We start from the raw sequence: 22,880 nt of genomic DNA on the forward strand, positions 1-22,880 counted from the left end.
AGATACACTGGTGATTCTGTCACATTACCTGCTATTAAAAAGTCTTACAAATTCAAATTCACATGCATTCTTTCTTCTTATTATTTTTTAATTGTTTCTCTCCCCTTCCCCCCACCCCAGTTGTCTGTTCTCTGTGTCCTTTCACTGTGTGTTCTTCTGTGTCCACTTCTGTTCTTGTCAGTGGCACTGGGAATCTGTGTCTCTTTTTGTTGTGTCATCTTGCTGCGTCAGCTCTCTGTGTGTGCGGCCCCACTCCTGGGCAGGATGCACTTTTTATGTGCTGGGTGGCTCTTCTTACGGGGAGCACTCCTTGTGTGTGGGGCTCCCCTATGCTGGGGACACCCCTGTGTGTCATGGCACTCCTTGCGCACATCAGCACTGTATGTGGGCCAGCTCCACATGGGTCAAGGAGGCCCTGGGTTTGAACTGTGGACCTCCCATGTGGTAGGTGGATGCTCTATCCATGGAGCCAAGTCTGCTTCCCTCATATGCATTCTTTTACTTTAAAATTTACTTGGACAAATACAATTGAATTATCATAACAGCAGACACTTAGTCATACTTATAATGTACTAGATACTGATCAAGGCACTTTTACACATATCTTCTCATTTAATCCTCCTAACAAAATTAGAGGGTAGGCTCCACTGTTATCCCCATTTAAGACATGAAAACAGTGAGAAACAGAGGAGTTAAATGATTAGCCCAAGACTCCAAAAGTAGTTCATGGTAAAGGTAGGACACAAACCCAAGCATTTAGGGTCCAAGTCTACGCATTTAACCACTGATGTTGTGTCAGATTCTATTTTCCAATTATGTGTACAGAAATATTCCCATCTAACTTGTTTTTCTTACAATTTGACTTTCATACACTCCCCCTCAGGAGATGGGGACTTGAACCTGGGTTTGGAATTAAGGTAGAAATGATGTTATGTGATTTTCAAGGCTAGATAATAAAAGACAGATACAGCCTCCACCTGATGTTCTCTTAGGTTACTTACTGTTGGAGTTCAGAGTTGCCATGGAAACAATCTTCTATCTCTAGGACACCATCATATGAGGAAGCCTAAACTAACCCATGAGAAGAGACCACATGGAGAGGTCCTGAGACTACATGAAGATCAAGAGGTGCTTGGGAAGCCCCCAGCTGCCCTCAGCCTCTCCACTCTTCCAAGTCCAGCAACCTTCTGACTTCAAACACCTGAGATAACCAAGACAATTCTACTTCACGCCATTCCCAAATCCCTGACCCCCCAAAATACAAGAGATACTAAAATGATGGCTGTTGGTTTAAGTCATGAAGTTTGGGGGGGATTTGTTATGTAGCAATAGATAACTACAAAACTCTTTCTATAAGAGATATATAGACTTAGTTAAAAATGAAGTGCATTGTAGCAGTTTGATAGTATCGATGAATTTGAAAAAGAAATATTGGATTATGTTTGTAAACTGGTCTGTACCTGGGTGTGATTAAATTATAATTAGGGCTTTGATTGGGCCATGTCAGTAAGGTGTCGACATGGGAAAGGACAGAGTTGGAGTTTTTTGAAGTTGGAGTTTTGCTGTTGAAGTTTTGATGCTGGAGTTTTGAGCCGGCTCAAGATATAAGCACACAGGATATAAGCACACAGAGGAGCTTGGTTGTGAGAAAAGAAAAGCAAGCCTCAGGAAGAGAGGATCCCTGAGTCTGGAATGAAGCAAGCCCCAGGAACAGAGGAACCCAAGAAGACTGAATTCTTGGCAGATGTCAGCAGCCATCTTGCCCCAACCCGTGGCAACAGATTTTGGTGAGGGAAGTAACTTATGCTCTATGGACTGTTAAGTGTAAGCTTTTAGACCAAACAAATGCCCTTTATAAAAGCCACCATATTTCTGGTATTTTGCATCAACATCCATTTGGATGACTAATACATGCATATAATTATTATATTTGCTAATTAAAATGTTTTAATTGTATGCCTATATTTTGGTATATGTACTGGTTTCCCAAATAGAAATATTCTTATTATGATGTTGTTATGCTGAATTTCAAAAGTTGGTTTAGCCAGGGAGATTTTTTTTCTGCCTTCTATTATATAAGAGGATGTCTTACTTTCTATAGAAAGTACAATGGCTAGTTCCAATTTCTAAGATTAATATAACTTAATGTCTTTCCTATGTTGAATCACTTTTTCAGGATGAAAATACTCTACATTCCTGCAAAATATCTTTTTCCATCAAACGTATTCCACTTTGTGAATAAGAAACCACAGCACTATAAATAATCGAGCCAGAAGACCCCTGCTGGATAACAATTTTAAATCAACTGTCATGTTAGGAGGAAGTTTGAAGAACAAATTAAATTCCCATTCAGTCACTCAAATAAAGCAACTGCTTGAGTGCTCACCCAGTAGGCATCATCTCATCAACTCCGTGGGTTTCTTATTTGAGAAGGAAAGGTTCCACTGGCACACTTATTTACTTCACAATTTTAAGTATATATGTTGAGTAAAAAATATGGAAGCTTAAGTTCAGCTACCATTAGTGATTTAAACATGATTCATCTTAAAAATCTGAGGACACAGTTCATTTCCAAGGAACAATCACAGTAAGCACTGTTTCTACATATTTACAGCACTTAATATAGAAATAGCTACTAATTCATTAATATTAATATGGAGTATTCAAATGTACTCTAAAGCAAAATGTAAAACTTAGATTTCTTATGTTACATTATAAACTTGAAACTATATCCAGAATTCTAGTTATAGTTCCATTAAACACATTTTTTACTTGAAGTCAGTGTAATTACAATGAAATCGAGTCTCAGTATTAGGTTTCTGAAGAAGTATTGACCAAAGGGCAAATGTGATTTCTCTCAATGACATGATGCATTTTCTCCTAAATGTAATTCTGTAAAATGGCACCAAATAAGGTATTGCATGAGCCACATTTTTGGAGTGTGTGCTCATTAGGGATAAAATACTGCAAAATGGATAAATGAGAAAAGTGTTCTTTATAGGATTTTTTTTTTGGTTGGATTTGAATTACAGTCTAAATTGCTGTATTTCAATAACTAACTGTAACTAAAGGAAACTAGGACATTTTAGAATTTGAAATGAGGTAAGACCTTTAGGAATGTGAAGAAAAAAATAAAAATTACATACATTTTTGGTTGGTTTTTAACTTAAATTCAAATTTCCTTTTTTCTCTCTTGGGGAAAGATAGATGGATTGAAGCACCATACAAATTCCATTCCTCTAAAAGGAAGAAAGGGAGGAAGAAAAGTAGAAAACTAAAAGAAATTAAATTTGGCATAAAAGTGTTTAAAGCAATTGGTTAAATGTAACATCAATTTCTTTATTTCCAGGATAGGAAAAAAAATCTATTACAAGATTACCTGATTGCAAATTTCCTATCTAAATAATAGCCATTGGATACCATTGAAAAAAAGTGAACTATGAAGCAATGGGGTACATATAAGCACTTGCCTCCTTTTCCTATATTTGCAGAAGTCAAAATGTACTAATAACAGACTAATGTTTTGTAGTCCTTTCATGTAGATGGTGGCAGAGCAGGCATAATAAATCAATAGAACAAATTGCCACACTAGCAATGTGGCTTCTATTGTTCTGCTTCTCATTAAAGGCAGTAGCAATTGAAGAAAAGCTATTACTGCATCCAGAATTCTTAATGAGGTTTGCTAACAATTAGTTTACTACCCAAGTACATGCTTTGACATTTGGTTAGCTAGAAACTTGGGCAACTTTTCACGCAAAAGGATATTTCCACATACAAGCATGAAATACTTAGCTATTCTAATGTCTGTACCAGTTATTAGAATAGTACCTGAAAAATACCTTAAGAAAACCATTGACCTTCAAACTACTCCTTTGTTTTGAGCTGATGTTAAATCGGTAAAGAAACTGAAAGCCAATATTTTATCAATATCTGAACTAATATGGTTTGCAAAATTATTTTATTAAGCTCTTCAAACAAATGTCAGATTAATCTATTTTGCCCAGAAAACGTCAGCCACAAAAAATTATCTGACAAATGTGAAGGAGCTTCTGTGACATATTTTCAACAAGACCCTACTCCGACACATTCTTCTTTTCAATCACTTCAAGGCTGTGAAGAAATATTGCCAATAATTTTTATCCTAGATATCTAACCCATATAAACCGTGGGTAAATCCTGATGTTTAATCACTGAAAATTTTGATTATACCATTGTAAAGAAAAATTCATCATAGAAAGAAAATTTTGTAAAGTATCATAGTAGAAAATCTACAAGGATACATAAGCGTTTATTGATAGACTATTAAATGGATACTTAATACAAGTTTAAAAAGAACATCAAGGCATGGCAACAGTTTCTAAATTCCAAAACTAAAACTTTCTAAAACATTTAGAAAGCTTCTGAGAATTGAATAAAAGGAGTTACTGCTTATATATAAGAATAAAGTAAAATAATACATCATGATCTAATGTAAGCACAGAGGTAAGATCATCTAGATCATCTAGAGCGTACATGTTTCCCAATATCTCAGTTTCAGTATCATTTTCTCCATCTAACTCTTCTTTACTTGGATGAATTATTTATTCAAAACTTAAACATATTTAACATTTGTCTTATTGCCTATCATATTTCTATGAATTCAGATACCTAAAATTACAAAATTCTATCATTTTCTCCCTTGAAACCTATTTTTACTCCATGATAAAATATTACATTTCTTTATCAGTAATTTGGGTTACATTTCATACCCCAATTCCATACCACTGGTAGATCCAAGATGAGAATGTTAGGATTTGTTAAGTTAATGAGACATATAATAGAAGATTAACTCAGTTCTTACAATGTGACAATCTTGTGAGTATAGTTATTCTTGCTATTATATCATTAAAGCCCACTGAAAATCAGAAATCCAACTATAGTCAATTAAGTTAGATTTATTAGCTTGCTACAGGAAAACATAACCAAAGGACCACTCTCTTGCCTGGGATTGGTCAGAATTTGTAAACTAGGAAATGGCTAGAACCTGATGTGTCTGTGAATAATTCTGTTGTCTACAGGTTTTGGATCATATATCTGAACAAGAAGGTATTGAAAGGGTTTGCACTTAGGTTGTCTTGAATGTTGTCATTGGTTCCAATTCATCTCTTTTGTTAATTATTGCACAGTCCTACAAGGTATGGTTTCTATTTGAATTCTCAATTATCTGCTGATCACTGAGCTGCCTGCACAACTCCTTTTCTTTTATCAGTAAAACACTTTACTTGCCTGTGGTAGTCTGATATTATTTATGAATTCCAAAAATAGATATTGATTTTATTTGTAAACTGGTCTGTTCCTCTGAGCATGATGACCTTTGATTGTATTAATTTCAGAGGTTTTACATTTACTTGATTATGTTAAGATTAGGGCTTTGATTCCACAGTAGAGTATAATTCAGTTTGAGTCCCTGTTCCCTTTGTGAGCTATATAAATGCACACTCCATCAAGGAGAACACAGAAGTAGATACAAAAAGAAGATACACAGAGGAAGAGAGACAGCTCCATAGACATGGCAGAGGTCCTGGGAAGAGATATGAGCCATTTGGCTGATAGTTTACAGCTGGCCTTGTGGAGCAAGCGGAGCAGCTGAGCCTACAAAGAAGCAAGCCCCAGGAAGAAAGATGAGTCCTATGCCAACCTACAGCTGAGATCAAAAGAAGCTGGACCCACAGAGGCTTAAGAAGGAAAAGGAAGGCTGAACCCTCGCAGACATCACCCGTCATCTTGCTTCAACAAGTGGCAACAGAGTATGGTGAGGAAGTACCTCTTATTGTATCTTGAGTTGGACTTTTTAGGGCCTTGTAACTGTAAGCTTTAACCCCAAATAAATACCCTTTTTAAAAGCTAACAGATTTCTGGTACTTTGCATCAGCACACCTTTGGCTGACTAACGCATTGTCCATAATGACTAGGTATATATTTTTATCTGAAGTGTTAACTAAGCTTATGGATTCTAACTCACTTATTCATACATTTATGGTAACCTGGTGACTTATTCTACATTTGGAAGAAGGGGTCTGGGCCACGAACCTGAGAAAAGGCAAATTGTCCATAAGGAGCTTAATTCCATGACCTTGGCAGCATTAAAGGATTGATAGTGACATGGTCTCTATGAACACATCTATGCCTAAAGTAATTATTAGGAAAATTGTTTTAACTTTCAGTGGAAAACATGGAATTAATTTATCCAACCAAGAATCTGAGGCCTAGATTCCATTTTCACTTTAGGTGCCTTCTTCATCCTTGGTCACATTGCATAAATTCTAGGTTTTTTAAAAATAAATTTTTCATGGATAATCACCATAAAATAATGCTTTGATAAAAACCAGCACATTGAAAAACCCCGTGACATGTATTTTTAATATGTACTGCTGGAACGTTTGTTTATATTACAGTTGAATCAATAAACAAAACACTTTGTTTTATAATAGGAAAGATTTTCAATCATGCTGCTCAGTCGAATAGAGCTCTCATAAATATTAGAAGTTTCCTTAGTGCACCAAACCTCATTCCCCAATCAAAGGACACATTGTTTTAAAGATGAAATAATGCAGCTTTCAGACTTACAATTTTCCAAAACAATAACTGAATTTGAGCTTAAAAAGTACACATAGATTTATAAAACATGTCCACAAAACAGTGTTATCTATTTTTACAACCTTTCCAGAGAAGGCTAGTTTTCTCTTAAAGAATAAATCTATTAAAATGTGGACTAGAACAATAATATATAATGAAATAAAATTAACTCACTGTATTCATATAAGGTGACATTTGGAGACCTCCACAGGAATTATTTTTTATGCTAATAATTTTAAGTACAAAATATTGTCCTTCAGTATATGGAAGGTGTCCTAATTCAAATCATATATTTTCTACAACTGATACAGGAGCTAGGAGTTAATAGATTTCAAGTTTGGTGCTTCTATTTAAGATGATCTACCTAATGACATTATTGCCATGGTCTCTAAAAATAAAGAATACTGTGGTAGCTGCTGAAACATCAAGCAGAGGCACAGAAGTATGAGATCAGTGTTTATTTGTGTGGATAATATGCAGCCTTTCTGAAAATTTTTCCCAAATTCAACCCAAATTCTCTTATTTTCAAAGGATATAAATGTTGCCCATAAATGATGACTCTATTGCAAATGATGATGCTATTTCTTAAAAAATACATTTAACAGTAATGAAAATCAGCATTACTGAGGATGGTTTCCAAACTAAAAAAATAAACAGCATTTATTTTAGAAAATGATAAAATGAAAATTACTGCTCAATAATTTTTTGTGCCTATGTAGGAGTCCAGAACTATCCCAATATATATTAGCTTTCTTTGTTTAGTCCCCCGTTTGTCACTTATGGCATCAAAATATCACCTTATGCATTGCTATATCATAGAAAAATGGAAATTATAGAAACGCTAAGCACTATATTAGAAAACTTACAGTGTGCTAGATAATCACCAATACAGAGACTTTTTTTTAGCTGCACAAATAATCTAAATACTTCTTCCTGAATAAATAAAATAAATTAGATTTCAGAAATAAAATGTCATGTTTTAAGATGGTCTGTTTAAATATATTTGGTTTTGGAGGAATTTTCATTTCACAAACTTCCTCTCTATTTTCACCAGCATCTGTGGATTAGGATAAGTACTGGTTATTAGTGATATTAGTACCAAATCAATACTGTAGTTTTTGTACATGATGCCCTGAAATCTCACCCTACTAACCTTTATATAGACTTACAAGTAACTGGTGCATAATAAGTATAGCCTCCACTTAATGAAGCTAGATCTTTATATTTTTAACACTCATTTGGAAAACCAATTAACTCTGGCTCTATTGAACAAATTGAAAAGGAAATAAATCAACTGTTAAAACATTGGTGACGAGCCAGACTTTCTGTAATTAGGTGCCGATATGCCCAAGGCTGTCTATGTGGAGTTCTATATTTTGATTGACAACTTCCTCAGGTTAAAGCCATTAAATATTTTAATATACTTTCCCTTTCCCTCATCCAAAAACCCAAAGACTTTAATCAGAGGGCAAATTCCTAAAAAGGCCACACAATTTACCATAGGAATTTCAGCTACTACTTCATAAGCAATTTGCCAAGATAATATCTACTGTGATAAATCAAGATGCAATTCTGTTGTTCTTCAAATCAGTTCCAATTCATAAAAGACACTTTGCTGCTGGCTTCTAAAGACCTTTCCATGGTTAAAATCAGAATATTAGGCAAGGAAAGTATCTTGAGGTGAAAGGAACTGCAGGCAATAGAAGGATGTAGGGGTAATGAAAGGCTGTAAGAAAAAACATTATATGGACACTTAAGAGGTTATTGAAATGTGGTATTATAGTAGAGAGGGAGTGACTGAAAAGGGAAGTAGAAGTTTCAACAGTAAGAATTAGGACTATTAACTTGGCACCATCTCTGAGAGACTGAGACTATCATCCAGTGGATAGAGGATGCTAGTCTCTGGATAGGTATATTTGTTTTAGAATAGAGTGATTTCATATGGATTTAGCAGGGCCTGGATGAAATACACATCAAGATCATATATAACTTATTTTGCTGTTGTTCCATGTTCATCAGACCACTTTGATAGTGGATGATGGAAATGACCATAAGGTCATTGGAAATGTGTGCCTCCTTTTGTAAGTTGCTAAACTGACATTTTATCAAATCCATCCATTCCCTGTGGGTTTGTTTACTGTAAGCCATTCCTCAAGAAACTAATAGTCTAGAAGGATAGTACAACTGGATTTACAGATCCACAAAGTACAAAAATAGGAATAAAAGATTATACCACCCACTCTAGTCTCTTTCTAACAATGTTAATTATTAACATTTTAAAATTATTATTATTATTTTTGGGAGGTACCAGAGATTGAACCTGGGCCCCTCTACATAGGAGGCTGATGCTCAACCAGTAAGCTACATTTGTTTCTCCTTAAAATTACTTTATTAGCATTTTTTTCCCTAGAAAAACGTCCCAGTAGTCTAATTATTAGCTTAAAGAAAATATACATGTTTCTATAAGTTGCTTTACTGAACCTCAAAAGGGTTAGGAAAACATCTTATGTTCTCAGTAGAAAATTTAGTACTTAATTGAAATAATTATTTCCCCCAATTTTTTCTCTTCCCTGTAAATTTCCCTCCCCAAATCTTTACTTTTAATGATATTTTCTTTGCCTGTAATATTTTAATGCATTTTAAAAATTGAAGAACTCCTCCCTATTTTAAGGTAGGAAGTATTTTATTCATAAAATATAAAATAACAGTTTCATTCATACAAGTGATCTTGGGGGTTGAAATATGATTGGATGGGGTCAAAGGTGGGCATTAAGGAATGAGGGAGAGAGGAAAGAGTTTTTCAATTCAGTTGTAATGGATCATTTAGGTGGAAACTTATTTATATTAACTTTTTTCTCCAAAAAAATTATTTATTACAATATAACTTAAGGGAATAAAACAAAACATGGAAGCTTGCTTTGACCCTGTTATAGTCCCCTCCCCTTCCTCACTCCTTCCTGAGTGTATTCAAAGTTCTCGAGTTTATATGCATCTCTCTGTCCATATTTTATGCTGGATATAGACATACCTATAAATAATAACAATGTTGTGTTTTCAACATTTTTTTCTTATTTTATTGATTAGTAACTGAGGGCTCTGTCTTTCCTGAGATTAAATGTGGTCCATAAATTTTTCTAAAAAGGACCTTATGTTAAATTGCTTCCTATTTATAGATATTGTTTTCAGTGTTAGGGAAAGACAGTGAACAGCATAGGTAAAATTTCCACTGTCTTAGAACTTAAATGGAGAAATTCAGGAAACTGAACAAAAATGAATGTGGCTATTGTTGGTGTTAGGAGTTATGAGGGAAGTTAGTGGATTGATGAAGGAAGATAACTGTAATAGAGAAATGATCAATGAGAAGGACATGACCAAGGAAAGAATTGAGAAAGAGAGGTTTACAAAATGGAAACAAGGAAACAACAGGTTCCAGAGTGCTAAGGAATGAATAAATGAGAAATTTTAAACCGACAGAAAGCACCTGAAACATCTTCTGAAGCAAATACTATTTTTTCCTTCTTTATTTTTTTTAAATGTTACATTCAAAAAATATGAGGTCCCCATATGCCTCCTCACCCCACTCCTCCCACATCAACAACCTCTTTCATCATCATGGCAAATACTATTTTAAACTCAACTTTCAGGTGATGCACAGGAAGGTTAGTTAACTTACCCATGCTAAAAAGTGGTAAAGCTGAGATGCAAACCCAGATGATCTGTTTCCAGAACCTTGCTCTCAATACGTATGCAGTCAGTTGACTGAGCAAGTGGGAGAGTGAATGGAGATGTGATCGGAAATGTATCAAGAGACCTTGGTGTGCTGTGAAAGAATTTTGTGGGTATTTTTGTTCATTTCTCCAGTTGCAATGCAAAGACATTGGAAAGTGTTTTAGTCAGCCAAAGGGGTGCTGATGCAAAATACCAGAATTCTGTTGGCTTTTGTAAAAGGGCATTTATTTGGGGTAGAAGCTTACAGTTACCAGGCCATAAAGCATAAATTACTTCCCTCACCAAAGTCTATTTTCATGTGTTGAAGCAAGATGGCTGCTGAAGTCTGCAAGGGTCAGTCTTCCTCTTCTTCTTAAGGATCCATGGTCCCAGCTTCTTCCAACATCAGCTGTAGGCTGTGATAAGTCTCATCTCTCTCCAGGCTCAGCTGCTCCGCTCCCTCTTCAAGACCAGCTATAGACTACCAGGTGAACACTCGTCTCTCTTCCTGGGGTCTCTGCCATGCCTAATGGAACCTTCTCTCTTTCCTTACCTATTTGCTTCTCCCATCTGTTTACTTCCCAACTCCTGGATCAAAAATTCCAACTGACTCCTGTGCCTTGTCATTTTCTCTGTGAGTCCTCATCCACCAAGAGGGCAGGGACTCAACGTTCTACCGACATGGCCCAACGAAGCCTTAATCATTATTTAATCAAGTAAAAGTGAAATCTCTGAATCCAATACAATCTAATATGCCCAGGCCTTTCACAAACATAATCTAATATCTATTTTTGGAATTCATAAATAATATCAAGCTGCTACAGAGAGTTTTAAGCAGTTGAGTGATTGATTTATTTTGGAGAAGGATAATCTTGCTGCTGAGAAAGAATGGAATATTGAAATTTTAGGAATGAAAGCCATCAGAAGACTTTTGTGGGATTCTAGGCAAGAGATGATGTTGCTCATACTGGGCCACATTGTGAGTGGGGAGGTTCAAGAAGTGTTTTAACTAATGACTAAAGAGCATTGTCAAATATTACTGCTAAACAAATCCAATTATTATGTAAGAGTAATCAACATGACTTGTTGATGGATTTGATGAAGTGAAAGAAGTGGAGAAATAAAGGCTGACTACATTTTTGTCTTGAGTTATGGGTGAATGGAGGTACTACATGGAAATTGAAGAATATTAGAGAAGGTATAGGTTTGACAGGGCCCGAGTTTATAGAACAGTAATTCTGCCCAGGCTATTAGCCATGATGGATTAGCCATGTCTGCCATTGTTAAGAGGGTAGGATTGGTGAGACACATACCACAAAGAAGTCTAGCTCTCACTGAAGACTTCCCCCAGTTCTTTAGGGAAAAGCTTATATTGGGTGCTAAATATAAGCACCCAGTATTGTCTGTACCCCTTTTTCTGAACTTTTAGGAGCATATCAGCTGGCTTAAGGAGAAACCAGGAGGAGGGGAGAGTTGAATGTGCTGCGGCAGCCTGATTTACCAAAACTCCCTGGGATAGGGAAAATTGGTCTGGGAGAAGGTGGAGTTAGGAAATTAACTAGTCCTGTGCAATACACCTAAGGGAGGTGGACAGTAGGAAGTGCTTAATAAGAGCATATATAGGGTTGCCGGCAAGGTGTGGGTGCTCTCTCAAAAGACTGAGAGTCATCATTTTCTGTGGTTTGTTAATTCACCAGGGTCCCATTTGAATTTCAAAAGGGAACTCTCACATGAGCTTCCTGCTGCCCTAAGAGAGAGAGAAGTTAGGGAAAAAAAGGAGGGTGGAGGACAGATTCCTGATCAGCAGTTTATCCAACTGTAGAGTCGACCCTGCCCCTGGGAAAGGAACTCTTTTTGAAGAACAAATCAACCCAGAAAGAGAGTTTAGCTCAGTGGAGGAGTTTCGGCCTTGAATGTGCAAGGTCTCCAGTTCAATTCCCAGCTCCTCTTAGAGTAGTGACCCACTGGGATATTAAATATGTAGCTGATACCTTAGGACAGGGAAAACATGGACATTATCCTTGTATTAGCTTCCCTTGGGTCTCTTAATTTCCCTAAAGGAAAAAAAAAGATTACTTTTGTTACATAATTTAACTTAGTAATTGATTGATAAACACCAGCAGCCTGACAAGTTCCACAGGGGCTTAAGAGGGAAGTCTGGTTTGTCTTAATGTTTGGTTGACTCCTTGCTTGTGGTCTTGTATGTTTTTTGTTTTCTTGTCAAATTCCTCTTTCCTGTGTGTACTGATTTTGGCTACCAATGTTATCTCTTTTCCTTCCTACTTCTTTCTATCTTACACCTTCTGTTGTTGCTCTTACATTCCACCTCTCTTTGTTCAGCCCCCGATTTTCCTGGCTTTTTATTTATAACACTTCTATTCTGTTTTCTATCTTTTATTAGCTCTTTCTGTTATTGTCTTTTCTTTTTTGTTTCCCTCTCTCCTCATCATGCAGCCCTTTTAATTCATACTGTATTCTTCTCTGTATTCAGTCTTCCATTTCATTGTAGGTACTCCAATTTTTCATTCCTATAACTACAATACTTACATGAGTTTCATATTCATTCTCCTAGGACTTATATGGTTCTTCTGCTAACATTTACTATCAGTACTACTCTTATACTTTTTCTTCTCTTACTTCTTTTGCTTTCCCATGCCCTAGTCTGTTTCCTTCAAGGGAACTTAGAAAACAACAAGGAAACAGAAGAAGAAGAACAAAGTGTCAAAGAGAAAAACTTAACACACAGACAAAACAACACTTAAATAAAACCTCAGACTAGAGAGAGAAGCTAATCAACTGAACAAACCCATCAAGATAAAATGATGACCAGACAGCAACAAAAAAATTACAAACCTTACCAATAATCAGGAAGACATGTCCCAGTTCAATGAACAAAATAAAAAACCAAGAAGAGGAGAAGAACATTGAACAACTAGTCAAATCTCTCCAAACTAATATCATGAACCAACTTAATGAAGTGAAGGAAGAGATTAAGAATATTAAGAAAACACTTGGAGAGCATCCTGAAGAAATTATAAACATATGCAAAAAGATAACAGGTATGAAGGTGATGAGTGGCACAATCCAAAAAATCAAAAATATACTCTCAGCAAATAACAGCATATTTGAATAGGTAGAAGAAAGAAATAGTGATGTAGAAGACAATACATTTGAAATCAAACAGATAGTAGAATTGATAGAAAAGATCCAGCAGGGACTTAGGGATTTGAATGACAACACAAAACACACAAACATGAGCATTATAGGCATCCCAGAAGGAGAAGAGAAGGGAAAGTGTACAGAAGGATGTTGGAGGAAATAATGGCTGAAATCTTCCCAAACCTATTGAGGGAGATAAATGTACATGTCCAGGAAGTGCAGTGCACTCCAAACAGTATAAATCCCATTAGGACTACTCTAAAACATATACTTGTCAAATTATCCAGTGCTCAAGACAAAGGGAAAATACTGAAGGCAGCAAGAGAAAAGAGAACCATTATATAAAAGGGAAGCTCAATAAGATTAAGTGCTGATTTCTCTTCTGAAACCATGGAGGTAAGAAGGCAGTGGTATGACATAGTCAAGGTACTAAAAGAAAAAAAATCCAGCCCAAAATACTCAATTTAGCAAAACTGCCATTCAAACATGATGGAGAGTTCAAAATATTCACAGATAAACAGAAACTAAGAGAGTATGCCAATAAGAAATCTGCCCTTCAAGAAATACTAAAGGGAGTTCTGCAGGGTAAAAGAAAAATAATAGAAGAGACAGAGATGCAGGAGAGTGTAAGAATAAGTAAAAAGCCAAAAAGAGAAATTAAAACAACATATGACATACACAAATCCAAAGAAAATATGGCTAATGTAAGAAATTCTTTGAGAATAATAAAACTGAATTTTAATGGATTAAACTCACCTGTCAAGACACACAGATTGGCAGAATAGATAAAGAAATATAACCCATCTATATGCTGTCTGCAAGAAACCTACCTTAGACCTGGGGATTCAAGGAGGCTGAAAGTGAATGATTGGAAAACTATTTTACAAGCAAACAATAACCAAAAAGGGCAAGAGTAACTATACTAGTATCAGACAAAATAGACTTTAAATGTAAAACTATTGTGAGAAACAAGGATGGACACTACATATTAGTAAAAAAGGTAATCTTTCAAGAAGGAAGAACAGTCATAAACCTTTATGCACCTAACCAGGGCACCTTAAAATACATGAAGCAAACACTGGAAAAACTAAGTGGAGGAATAGATGCCTTTACAATTATAGTGGGAGACTTAACTACACCATTATAACAATTAGACAGAACATCTTAACAGAGGATCAGTAAAGAAACAAAGACTTTGAATAATATATTAGAGCATCTAGACCTAATAGATATATACAGAACACTACACCCAAATACAGCAGGATACTTTCTTCTCAAGTGCACATGGATTATTCTCCAAGATAGACAGCAAGCTAAGTCACAGAGAAAGTCTCAATTAATTCAGAAAGATTAAAATCATACAAAATAATTTCGGGAAGCAGACTTGGCCCAGTGGATAGGGCGTCCATCTACCATATCAGAGGTCTGCAGTTCAAATCCCGGGTCTCCTTGACCCGTGTGGAGCTGGCCCATGCTCAGTACTGATGCGCACAAGGAATGTCGTGCCACGCAGGGGTGTCCCCTGAATAGGGGAGCCCCACACACAAGAAGTGTGCCCCATATGGAGAGCCGCCCAGCACAAAAGAAAGTGCAGCCTGCCCAGGAATGAAACACAGAGAGTTGATGATTCCCATGCCACTGACAGCAACAGAAGTGGACAAAAAGAAGAAAATGCAGCAAATGGACACAGAGAACAGATGACTGAGCCAGGGAGTGGGGGGTAGGGGAGAGAAATAAATAAAATAAATCTTAAAAAATAACAAACAAAAAAACCCACTACAAAATAATCTCTCTGAGCACAGTGGAATGAAGGTGGAAATCTGCAAGAGTAAGAGAACCAGAATAGGGACAAAGATATGGAATTTAAACAACACACTCTTAGAAAAAGAGTGGGTCAAGGAGGAAATCTCAAAAGAAATCAACAACTGCCTTGAAAGTAATAAAAATGACAACACAACATATCAAAACTTATGGGATGTAGCAAAAGTTGTACTGCAAGGGAAATTCATAGCCATAAATTCATATATCAAAAAAGATGAAAGAGCTAAAATCAAAGACTGAACTCCACAGTTGGAGGAATTAGTAAAAAAACAACAAACTAACCCCAAAGGAAGAAGAAAGAAGGAAATAACAAAGATCAAAGCAGAACTAAATGAAATAGAAAATAAGAAAGAACTAGAAAAAAATGATCAAAACAAACAGCTGGTTCTTTGAGAAGATCAATAAAACGGACAAATCCTTAGCTAGACTAACAATGAAAAAAAGGAGAGATGATGCAAATACACAAAATAAGAAATGAGAAAAGAGATATCACCACTGACCCCACAGAAATAAAGAATATCATAAGAGGATAATTTGAAAAACTATATTACAACAAGAAGGACAATTTAGAGGAAATGGACAAATTCCTAGAAACACATAAGTAGCCTTCATTGATGAAAGAAGAAATTAATGATCTTAACATACCAATTACAAGAGATAGAATCAGTCATTAAAAACCTCCTAACTAAGAAGAGCCAGACAGCTTCACAGGTTAATTCTACTAAATATTCCAGAAAGAAATAACACCAATCTTGCTTAAACTCCTCCAAAAAATAGAAATAGAAGGAATATTGCCTAACTCATTCTATGATGCCAACATTACCCTAATACCAAAGCCAAACAAAGACACCACAAGAAAGGAAAATTACAGACCAATCTCTCTAATGAACCTAGATGTGAAAATCCTCAACAAAATACTTGCTAATCATATTCAACAACACACCAAATGAATTATACACCATGATCAAGTGGGTTTCATCCCCAGTATGCAAGGATAGTTCAAGATAAGAAAATCAATCAATATAATACACCATATAAACAGATAGAAAAAAATCACATGATCATATCTATCGATGTAGAAAAAGCATTCAATAAAATATGCGACACTTTCCTGATAATAACATTGCAAAACATAAGAATAGAAGGAGACTTTCTGAACATGATAAAGGGTATATATGAAAAACTCATAGCTAACATCATTCAAATGGTAAAATCTTAGTCTTTCCCTCTAACATCAGGAACAAGACAAGGATGCCCACTATCACCACTCCTATTTAACATTGTGTTAGAAGTACTTGCTTGAGCACTGAGTCAAGAAACAGATATAAAAGGCATCCAAATTGGAAAGGAAGAAGTCAAAATTTCATTATTTGCAGACAACCTGATCCTATACATAGAAAAACCTGAGCAACCTACAATAAAGCTTCTACAACTTATAAATGAGTTCAGTAAATTTGCAGGTCATAAGATCAATGCACAAAAATCAGTAGCATTTCTGTACACCAATAATGAGCAATCTGAGGAGGAAATCAAGAGAAAAAATACCATTCAATATAGTAAATAAAAAAATCAAATACCTAGGAATAAATTTAACTAAAGATGTGAAAGACTTATACACAGAAAACTACACAACGCTTCCAAAGAAAATTTAAAAAAGACTTAAATAAATGGAAAAATATTCCCTGTTCATGGATAGAAAGACTAAATACCACTAAGATGTCTGTCCTACACAAACTGATCTACAGATTTAATGCAATCCCAATAAAAACGAGGACAGCATTTTTAATGAATTGAAAAACTAACTATGAAGTTTATTTGGAGAGAAAGAGGTCCTGAATAGCCAAAGACATATTGAAAAGGAAAAATGAAATCCGAGGAATCATACTACCTGACTTTAAAACATACTACAAAGCTATAGTTGTCAAAACAGCTTTGTATTGGCACAAGCACAGACATATTGACCAATGGAACCAAACTGAGAGTTTTGATATAGATCGTCACATATGGAATCATCTGATACTCGACAAATCCACCAACCCACTCAACTGGGAGAGAAAAACCTCTTCAACAAATGGTGCTTGGAGAACTGAGTATCCATATGCAAAAGAATAAGTGAGGAATACCATCCCACACCTTATACAAAAATCAACTCAAAGATCTAAATATAAGAGACAAGTCCTAAAGACCTTGGAAAATAATGTAGGGAAGCATCTACAGGGCTTTGTAATAGGAAATGGCTTCATATATTTCAAACCCAAAGCATGAGCAGTGAAAGAAAAAATAGATAATTGGGACTTCCTCAAAATTAAAGCCTTTTGCACCTCAAAAGTGTTTACTAAGAAAGTGAAAAGACAGCCTACACAATGGAAGAAAATAATTGGCAAACATAAATCTGATATGAACCTAATATCCAGCATATATAAAGAAATCCTGTATCTCAAAAATAAAGACAAACAATTCTTTAAAAATGGGCAAGAGAGTTGAACAGATGCTTCTCCAAAGAAGAAATACAAATGGGTAGAAAGCACATGAAAAGATGCTCAACATCACTAGCTATTAGGGAAGTGCAAATTAAAACTATAATGAGATACCATCTGATACCCATTAGACTGGTGGCTTCTGAAAAAAGAGGACTACAAGTGTTGGAGAGGATGTGGAGGAATGGGAACCCTCATCCACTGCTGATGGGAATGTAGAAGGATCTAGCCATTGTGGAGGACAGTTTGGCAGTTCCTCAAAAAACTAGCTATAGATTTGCCATATGACCCAGCTATTCCACCACTGGGTACATACCCAGAAGAATTGGAAACAAGGACACGAATGGATATATGCACAGTAATGTTGATAGCGGCACTATTCACTATTGCCAAAAGTTGGAATCAACCCAAATGCCCATCAACAGATGAATAGGTAAACAAAATGTGGTATATACATACAATGGAATACTACTCAGCTGTAAGAATGATCACCATACTAACACATGGAATGACATGGATGAGTCTTGAGGACCTTATGTTGAGTGAAGCAATCCAGGCATTGAAGGACAAATACTACATGATCTCTCTAATATGAATTAAACAAATCAATCTGTCACAGAGAACTAGAGACTGGAAGATAGGCTTTCAGAAAATAGTGGTGGGGAGGGGAGAGGAAGGTTGTGAGCCAACACCTACATGAGCAAAATCTATGATAAAGTGGAGGTAAGTAGTTGTGCAGTGAAGTGATAAGATGGGGCATAGAAATACTATGGGGTTGCACTTTTCAGGCTTGAGGAGGCTAGGGTTGGAAGGATGAGTCAGATGGTCCATGGAATTGGGGGGTAGCAGGTGAACACGGGAGATTGTCAGGTACATGGTTGAAACTATAATTTTGAGAAAACTCTTTAGAAAATATAATAAGGAATGGTTACTGGTTTAAGGTGTTTGACAGGAGGCATCTGGCACAGGGTGTACCTGGGGCAGGCTTCTAGAGGGTGTATGAGTGCTCATCTTCTCATATTGTATTACATCAGTGGGTAGAGACACATACAATGAGTGGGAAGGTGTTGTACCTCCATCCTGGGGAGACCTGATATTCTCAAACAGAGGGGAGCGTGTCTCTCGAGAGCATGGGTGGCACCCAATGGGGGAGGACAGATTGGTGTGTCAAGACCATAGCATTGTTGCAAGTATCTATGAGTCTTGACCTTCAATCAGTGAAGCTTGTTTGTCACTGTGGGCCCTGAGGGGAGGGGGAGAGAGGAATAGAATAGATGAGAGAGGGTGTAACTGGGGGTCAATGGAAGTGTTCTGCAATATCATGCAATGATGGACACAGGCCATGTTAAATTTCACCAAAAATTTATTGAAGTGTATAGTCTAAAATGTAAACCAGAATGTAAACTGTAACGGAACAATGGTTGATAGCTATGTTTCAATATCTGTACATCAGATGTAGCAAATATAACATCCACATGTAAAAAAAAAAAAAATTATTACTGGGGTAGGGGAAAAAGGGTTTGATGTTGGGTATGTGGGAATCCCCTAGACTGTATGTGTCTTTACTGTGACCTAAAGCTTTTCTGAAGACATAATAAAAAAAAGTTTGTAGACACAGGAAGAAATGGAAGCGATTGCCTTGACACTGAACATACAGGGCACACCTATTACAATGATGAAAGGCAAAAAGTAAAAAAAAAAGTTTAATGACATTATTCATTTTTAGAGTACCCCAACTTATTTTTTACTTTATTTTAGTTTTTCTAAATTATTATGTATTCTATTTATAATCTTTAAACCTATCATTACTATTTCATTTTCTTATTAATTGAATTTGGCAATGTATTAGGTTTCATTTATGAAGACGTTTTGGATCACAGAGGGATTCAACTATGACAGGGGAGGAGCACTGGTGGGGGGTGTCATTGATGGGGGATGCATGGGTGGGTGGGAGGGAGTTCTCCAGGGCATGCACATAGGGTATATATATATGTTCAGATATTCATTGGGTAATGACACATTTGGTAGAGTTTCACACGACAATTGAGGAAGTGCTGAGTTTCCATCCTGAGGAGCTCTGTTGCATTCCTCAATGAACAACAATTCCCCAAGTTCAAGGGCAAAGACCAATGAAGACGGATGATCAAAGATGTGCCCTTGATACTGATGGCTATGCTTATGAGCCTGTGTGCTTGAAATTTCAACTAGGCCTAGAGCTGCAGGATGACTAAGAGTTATCCCCTGAGAGCCTCCATGTTGCTCTAATGTGGCCACTCTCTAAGCCAAACTCGGCATGTAAATGCATTACCTTCTCCCCAGTGTGGGGCATGACTCCTAGGGATAAGCCTCCCTGGTGCTGAGGGATTACTACCAAGCACCAGCTGGTGATACAACTAGAAAAAGACCTTGAATAAAGGGGAAAGTAGTAAAGACAAATGAATGTATATGGCTAAGAGACCTCAAAATGAGTCAGGAGGTCATTAGAGGGGTCATCCCTACGCGCATCACATCTCATAGACAGCCAAAATAGGTATAACCTCAGGTAGGGGTGCTCCTGAGGGCTACAGAGACACCCAGGTCCTACAGTCATGCAGATGGCTCTGGAGTTCAGTGCCTTGCAAGTTTGCCCTACTTTGGAAATGTGTTCCTGAGTGTGATGGATTTGGACTCAGATGTGACCTTTCTACACATGCCTCTTCTGTCACTTTTACTGAACCTCTGGTTGATGCTGGGGTTGGTGTATGCTCAGGAGACTTGAATCTCTGGATTGTTCATGTGCCAGCTAGGCCGTGAGCCTCAGCAGAGTCACAAAACCTACTCTCTGGTTTATTGGACTTACCCAGATTAGCTATCAGGAAGGTGAGGATGGTCAACCACCACACCAGGGAGCCAAAAGAGTCTACAATTGCAAGCAGGAGATCTATCCATCAGCCATGTGGAATCCAAGCCCCCCTCTCGATTCAGAGGTGGAGTGGACATCACCATCCCAGGGCCCTCAGGATGGAGGAATAAAATATGGATTAGAGTAGACTTACTGGTATTCTACTACAGAATTATTGTGACTCTACCAATGGGAGAAATTGCATCACTGAAGTGGAGACTGTGGCCATGGGAGTTGCTGAGGGCAGGGAAAGAGAAGAAGAAGTGTGATATCTGGGCATTTTCAGGACTTGGAGTTTTCCTGAATGATATTGCATGGACAGATGAAGGACATTATATATCATGCCATAACCCACTGAGTGGACTGGGAGAGAGTGTAAACTACAGTGTAAACTATAATCACTGCTGTGTAGCAATGCTCCAAAATGTATTCATCAAATGCAATGAATGTGTCACACTGATGAATGAGGTTGTTGAAGTGGAAGGAGTGGGGATGGGGTGGCGAGTGGGGTATATGGGAACCTCTTATGTTTTTAAGGTAACATTTTGTGTGATCTGTTTCTTTAAAAAAAGATAACAAAAAAAGGAAAAAATAAATAAAACACACACAATATGTAATGTTCATTATAAGCAAACCAGTTTAGTTTTATGATTCTGTTCATCAACAGAGTAACTGCTGCAAAATGATTTTCCATTATTTATTTCCTGACAATTGGGAGGCGTTGATAAAGAGTTAGTAATTTATAGTTTGTCACTTTGTGTTGGAAGTAAAGGTTGCTCAAATTTACAGTTTTCAAATATGTGTATGTATTATAAAGTCTGGAGATTATAAAATTAAAAATGAGAAAACAGTTTTAAGACTGGTATATTGGTATCCTAATGAAGTAATATTATCTGAAATAACATGCTCCAAAATGAAAGATCTGTAATCCAAGTTAAATCATGTAGAAATATTTATTATCAACCGTTTATTAATTTGGTGATATGAAAAAACATTTTTTAGTTTTATCTTTGGAATTTCCCCAGAAGACAGTTTTTCTTTCCTTTTTATTTTAATAATACAAAGAAATATATGACTAAAAGTTCAAAGAGTATTTTAAAAGTATCAGTAACTAGTGTTTATGGCAGACAATGCTCTGAATTGACTACAGCATACTCTTCTATTTTTATTCATTCTGTCTAGTCAACATCTATTGAAAGCACAAGACTCTATTTAGTAGTAGAATCCAGGCACTGGAAGACATGCATTTTAGAATTCCCATTTTCAATTACTTCAGGAAAAAAAAAAATTATCTTGACAATTCCACATGACATGCATAATTTGGAAGGTTTTATTTCAGTTTCAATAATAAGGCATTGAATCATTTCTTTCTGTTATAAATGGTACAATGATGTAGCTCAAATTTGGTTGAGAGATTGCAAATTCCTGCTTCTGTAAAATTGTTACACATTTACTGGAAATCTAAACTTCCTAAAAATCTAATTTGCTACATATATCTTAAATGAGAGTAGTGCATTAATCATATCATATTATTCAAATGAATGATTGTCTGCTTTACCAGAAACTCAACATTATTAAAATGGGGCAGATTTATTGTACTAGGGGTTTTTAAAATCTATAATTTCATGGATCTTATCTGAAGAACTTTCATAGAGGCACATCTTTTTATTACAAAATTAATTCAATATTCATTTTAATATTCATTTTACTTTAGTTAAATCAAGGGATAAATTATTTCTTTAGACCAAAGCAGGTGAAAAAAGGATATAATTTAGATTCAGAAAATGAAATTTACTTGTTAAAAGGTACTTTTTATAGAATGTCATTCCAGCCTTTAAAAATTGTATTTGTCAAAGAATTCTCACCTGGCAATGTGCATGATTTTCTTTATTGTGAAAGTAAAATGAATGATCAGCTTAAAATAGTGCTTCCATAGGAAGAAACGCATTCTAAGTCTTAGGATTGATGGTATACATGCTGGATTTGATTACATAGATAGCTGCCATAATTTTGCTGAATCTAATCACGTTTATTCTTTAATGCACCTCTAAATCTGTAGCTCTGACAAATAGCACCCCAACCTGTGTGTGTTTATGCCAATCTGATCTTGAATGGTTTTTGCAGTGGGTTTGATTTTGAGGAGAAAGTACAGCTTCTGTAAAGGTTTTATAAGTAAGGGAAAGTTAAGAGAGCTGTGAATTTTCATGGAAAAAAGAAAA

General features: G+C 36.1%; 1 protein-coding gene across 2 annotated transcripts in view; it reads right to left on the reverse strand.

The window, feature by feature from the left end:
• Window positions 1-22,880, reverse strand: part of KHDRBS2 (KH RNA binding domain containing, signal transduction associated 2) — a 679,570-nt gene that overhangs the window by 139,857 nt on the left and 516,833 nt on the right. The gene's annotated exons all lie outside the window — the stretch shown is intronic.

Source organism: Dasypus novemcinctus, chromosome 11 (assembly GCF_030445035.2).
Source record: "Dasypus novemcinctus isolate mDasNov1 chromosome 11, mDasNov1.1.hap2, whole genome shotgun sequence".
Classification (NCBI taxonomy): domain Eukaryota; kingdom Metazoa; phylum Chordata; class Mammalia; order Cingulata; family Dasypodidae; genus Dasypus; species Dasypus novemcinctus.